This window comes from Panthera leo, chromosome D3 (assembly GCF_018350215.1).
Source record: "Panthera leo isolate Ple1 chromosome D3, P.leo_Ple1_pat1.1, whole genome shotgun sequence".
Lineage (NCBI taxonomy): Eukaryota > Metazoa > Chordata > Mammalia > Carnivora > Felidae > Panthera > Panthera leo.
Window position 1 is genome coordinate 1,299,953 of NC_056690.1, and position 5,822 is coordinate 1,305,774.

The 5,822-nt window shown below is 56.5% G+C and overlaps 1 pseudogene; it reads right to left on the reverse strand.

Annotated features, from left to right (window-relative positions):
- Window positions 1-1,073: 1,073 nt before the first annotated feature.
- LOC122203671 lies at window positions 1,074-3,782 on the reverse strand (annotated as a pseudogene).
- Window positions 3,783-5,822: the final 2,040 nt, after the last annotated feature.

Consider the following 5,822-nt stretch of genomic DNA (forward strand, 5'->3'; position numbering starts at 1 on the left):
CCACTGGCCGGCTGACTCCAGACTCTGCACAGCTCTCCGCGAAGCCACGCCCCTCCCAGGGACAGGAGCACAAGGTCGTCTCGGAGCAGAGCCCAGGGAGGTGCAGGGGGAAGGACACACAGCACATGGCGGGGCCGAAACGTGTGAAGACGTTCCAGCGATGGGCTAGAACAGAGGACGACAGACGAGAAGTGGCCGCTGGTGCTGACAGTGATAAACAACACCTGAGTGGGGACCCGTCTGTGTGTGTCACCCTCCTCTGAGAGGAAGAATTCCTGGATAAGACAAACGTAAAACGTCAGGATTAAAATTGCACGTGAGGAGAGGCCGCCTCCGACATTTCTCAGGAAACCTGCTTCGTGAGCCGACCCTGTCGAGAGGTCCTGGGGTTCCACCCACACCCCGTGGATGAGTGCCTGTCGCTGTCTGATCCTCTCAAATGCTGTAGTTTACATGCAGTGACTACTCTGAGGCCGATTCCGTGTCCGACGGGCCCGGGACCAGGAGCCCCGAGCAAGCCTGCCAGAACACGGGGGGCAGAGCTGAACCGGTTTCGTTTCTCAACGTTTGCCGCACTTGACGTGCTCGGCAGGAATCCCTCGCTGAGGAAAGCGGCCTCCAACCCTGTGTGGGGTCCCCGAGGACACATCCAGGGCCCTGCATCCCCACAGCGCGCTGAGTGCTCGGAGCTGAGCTGGGCTCGGGATGTGAGCGTGTTGTTCTGACGGGCAGTGACCGGGCATCAGGCATGATAATCAGACCTGCCAGGGGACCGTCTCTGCAGCTGGCGTCCTGCCGCTCGTGCTGGGTGGGGTCAAACGTTACTGCACTTGAATAAACACTGGACAAAGCCATTCATCTTTCGAGAGTGCTGAGGGCAGAGCACGGACAGTCACCCGGAGACGGAGACGTGCATGGACTCACGACTGTAAGGGCAGAGAATCATCAGACCCTCTAGCAGACCAAGTTGTGCCGGGAATCTCCCCACCACCTCAGAGAGACCCCACCCCAGGGTGCTCCCTCCAGCGTCTCACACCCAGCCCCCCACCCCACCTGTCCAGGTGCAGACTGTGTGGGCGTAGACAGTGGGCCATCCCAGCCAGTACTGTGGGGGGCCCTCCTGGGGCTTCCCAGCAAGGAGCCCTGGAGAGGCAGGTGCAGGGGGAGGAGGGGGAGAGCGGAGTGAGGCCAAGCGGGGGGCGGAGCATGCTCCCAAGTTAGGCCATTGACACCCTCTGCACCACTGAGCCGTCTACACTGGTCTCTCCAGAGAGGCTCCGGGGGCCCCTGCGAACATGAGCAAGTCTGCACCTGGGGAGGTGGGGTTAACTCCGAGAATGTTCCCATATTCATCATCTTTCTGTGGACACTTTCGCAGGCCTCCCAGGCTGCTGAGACAGAGAGGTTGCCCAGGAGCACTGACTGCCGAGAGCACCTGGCCCAGGTGAGAAAGGGGCTCCTCGGGCAGGTGACCAGCGGCCCTGATCTGGGAGGAGGAGAGACACTTGAGAGAGAAACAGCCATAGCGACGGTGGCCTTCCCCCCTCCCGGCCCACGTGCGGTGTGTTCGGACTTGGGGAATGCTACACGCTTGGATTTATCTGTCCCAAGAGCCCAGCGAGGGACTCGGCGTGTACGTCACTGCCCAGGTGGCTCTGACTTAGGAAATCTTTTGTCCCCAAGTTGCTGCTTCCTCCGTCTCCTGAAGAATGTGAAGATCTGGTGATCAAACCCTTGGGTCAAGGAGAAACCAATTCCAAAGCTATTGTGAGAACCAATGAAGGGCAGAGGTGGTGTCCCACAGCAAAGTGGGGAGGAAATGAATGACAGACGCCCAACCGCAGACGTGCAGTCACAGTCGATGTGCCGTTCCTGTTTCACTGTGGACGGACCTTGAGCACAGGTCCCCAAGGAGGGACGCACCTGCCCCCAGGCGTCCCCAGTGACAGCTCCTTAGAACGCAGCTCTGACTCTGGTCCTACTTGGCAAGGGTGTGGCCTGCACTGTTGCACGTGTGACACAGAATGCAACTCCCCACACTGGGAGATCCCCGTGTTAAATCACAGATGAATCAAGACATCGCCGTGCCCGCAGGCGTCCTGGGGATGAGGAGGAATCAAAGATCAAACCTTCCGCGTCAGGTGGAGAAAGTAATTTTGACACGTCGCCGCAGGCTGTTAGGAGGACTCATTAAAGCTGAAGAGGAATCCAAAGGTCACTGCCAGGAGGGCCACAGAGCACCTCCTGGAGAAGGGGGCGTGCACAGGGTGACCCCGCCCCCCAGAGCTGTAGCTGACTAGCTGAGTGGGAGGGGATCTGGGTCCAGGGAGGAGATGACAGCCTAACCTGGGAGCTCCTCCCTGCTGGTGACACTCCAGCCGCTTTTTCTTGTCCAAATTGTGACAGCTGTGAGGTTTTATGAGAGCATTAAGATGTTCACTGCAGTCATATAAAATGTGTTTGCCTGGTTTCCCCTTGCTGGGGTCAACAAGATTCTGGTATTCGGTATAGTTGCCTTCTCCCAACACAGAAGCAGTTGCCTCTTGGAACAGATTTTGTTCTCTGGAGCTGAGCTGCCACTGCCACATAGTATTTGGGTTCAGCACCTACAGTCCTGCCTCAGGGCCTCATTCATCCCTGCCTAGAGAAGCCTAGATTTCGCTGTTTGTCCTCTAGCTGCCCTTCCCCCCACCACCCAGCTGTCCCCTGTCTTCATGACTCGGGACAAGAGGCCCTTCACCTGGGTGGCAATAATGCCCCAGGGGGCGGGAGCCAAAGCCTCTGTCTATGTTATCGGGGTTGAGGTTTCATGCGACGTCACTTGAAGCTTTCTGTATCGCCCCACATCGGCCTCGGAAGCTGCCTGCTGGGCCTCCACAGGGCAGGGAAGCAGCAGCACTTGGACCTCTGGGAGTTTCTGCATCATGGTCTGATTGCATGTACAAGAGACCTATCCAGAGTAGCTTTGCTCCGTGTTTTTTCTTCACATTCAAAACATATGCCCAGTGTTCTTGCCTTCATATGTTTTCAGACAGCAGTGGCAACGTCTGAATGCAGATCAGGAAGTCTGTTTTCCAAGGAGTTTGGCAAAGAACCAACGGCTGACGTAGCCCAGACGGATTCTCAGAAAGCACACTCATGGCTGCTTCATTGTCCCCTCCAGGCCCATAAGGCTTTTAAGTCATTTGACCTCATTTCCTGTGCTCTGTAAGATTCTGCTTCTCGCTAAACTGATTCCACAACTTCTGCCAATGGACTTCCTTTGTGTTGCTGCCAGAATTCATCAACTCGAGTTAAATCGCAAGACTTCTTGTTTTTTCTCCCTGGTCTAGCACTGGCTGGAAAAGTTTCCGCTCCTAAAGATTCTTCCAGATTAACTCTGTTTATGTGGAAATCAGTCCATCATGCACCAGGGCTGGTGTAAAGGAGCTGTCAAATCTGCGTCCCCATCAAGAGGATGGAGCAAGGCCTTGGGGGCTGAACAGGCCGGCTCCAGTTGTGTCCCTGCAAGGACACCGTTCCATGGACGTCTCACACACAGCCCGAGTTCCTCATCTAGATTCCCTGAGACCTTTTCTGCTGCCGTTCCCCTCCACACCCCTTGTAGGAACAGGACCCGGTGTGACAAAAAAGTAGAAGAGGCTGTCAGCAATAGCATCCACAATAGTTTCCATTTCTGTGTCTGCAATAATCGTGACTGTTAATTACACGATACAAGCATCTCCTTCTTCTGATTACACAATGCAAGGAAGAAAATTGAGATACGCATCAGAAACGCTGGTTACTTGTGTTACAGCACAAGCTGCCTCTTCTGCATGTGCAGTGCCTTCCAGTGTACTTATTGAGGTTGCAGAAATAAAATATAAATGATATGACTCACTGAATTGACTTCAAACATCTAGATTACTGTTTTATCATAAAGGCTACAACTCAGGAAGAGACAGATGAGACAGCTGCACAGGGCAAGGGCAGGGGACAGGGCTCGGGGCTTCCCCACCTGATCCCGGCACACCACACTCCCCAGATCTCCACATGTTCATCAACGCAGAAGCTCCCACCCACCTCTACCTCTTTCCTCCCACACAGAATTGTTCATCTCCCTGAAGCTGCACTCCCACACCGCCCCTCCCCTGCGGCCCCACCTGCTCTCCTGGATCCCCGTCAGCACTGAAACACGCAAACACGCGCCAGGACTTTGCACGCTGAACACCCGCTTCTCTGCCACACTCACCCCCGAACCGCGGGCTCCAGCTTGTTCCCACACACTCAGAATCTTCCAGGGACACAGGAGCCACAGGACCATGTTCTCATGGATCATCTGAGTGCTTTTCCCTCCCCCTGGCTCCTGTCACTCTGGGGTCACCCCCACCCCACTCAGGTGGGCTGCGTTCGGGGGCTCAGGGGGCATCACCAGCGGTGGAGCCCGTCCACGTGCCCATCCCCTCCCAACAGACCCCACGTGTTTAGGAGCACACCGCAGGGGACCCAGATAGAGGGAACTTTCTCCGTCCTTCATCCGAAATCAAACTATAACCGGCATCGCGTGTCTCTCTCCAGGAAACTACCTGGGATGACGTGGGTGTGTCCCTATCCTGTCCCTCTGCAGTATCGGCTGCATGTTCGGATGTGCACCTGACCTGCGCATGGGGGGTGGCCCCCGTGGAGAAGAGGTCTCTGTGATGAGAACTGTCGCGCCCCGCCCGGGGTCTCCTCGCGGCCCGCGGCGTCTGGCTGGCGGGTGTGTGGGACCCTCGGGTCTGTGGGAGAGGAGGTGGGGCCAGGGGCTCGCGGTCCTGTCCTTCCAGCACGCACCTAGGGAGATGTGGACCCGGCCCCACAGGGACGTGCAGCAGGGGCTTCCCTGAGCGTGTTGTGGGGGCCGCCACCTCCTGGTCTCCTGGGACAGTGGAGAGGGAGCCCGGGGAGGGCGAGCCTCGGAGGACGACGCGGGTTTGAACCACGGAGCTCCTGTAAGGTTAGCCATGGGAGCACGTGTGCCAAACAGTCATTTGTAAAAACAAGTGTCATAAACAGAATGAAAGATATAACACAGGGCTGTTGATGTGTGTTTAAAATATATGCCCACAAAACAGCAACGGACATTTTGCAAGAATAGTTTCAAATAAAAAGATAAGCATAAAACACACTTCAGGGATTTCCTAAGAATAAAATCTTAGGAGTCTCAAATTCAATAAAAATAAAAAGGATACTATTAAACTCAGCTTTACGATTTCCTAAGGGCAAGAGTGAATGAGCAGTGAAGGAGTGGAATAGGGGCTGGGGGGATGTGCCTGCAGGCAGCTGCTGCGCATGTGCTGAGACAGCAGTGTGATTCCCCTGCCCCTTTCCCTGAGGTCCAGCGAAGGAGATGCCAGGACAGAAACTGGGAGACCCTCTGAGGTGGTCCTCACATCACAGGTGCCATCCCCAGGGAAGGGCTGTGGGCCCCACCCTCCGGCCTGGCCCCGCCTGCTGACCCAACTCCTCCCACGATGCATGGCCCAACTCTCTGCTCCAGCCAAGCCACCGGGCCTGCCCCCACCCTTCTCCTCTATTACCACCCTCCCTCCATTATGTAGTCAGGAAACTCTCCTCACCCCCGCCCACCAACCAGGCCTGCCCTCAGACCCGACTCCACCCACCAGCATGACCCCACCTTGCTGTCTGGCCCTGGCCTCTGATCCGACCTTCTCTGGCATGACCTCCCTACTGCAGTCCCTATAAACTGCCCCGCCCCCTCCAACCTAACTCCGCCCACGGCAAGGCTCCACCCACCGACAGAGCACAGCCCCTCCTATCTGGCGCCACCCTCTGACCCGACC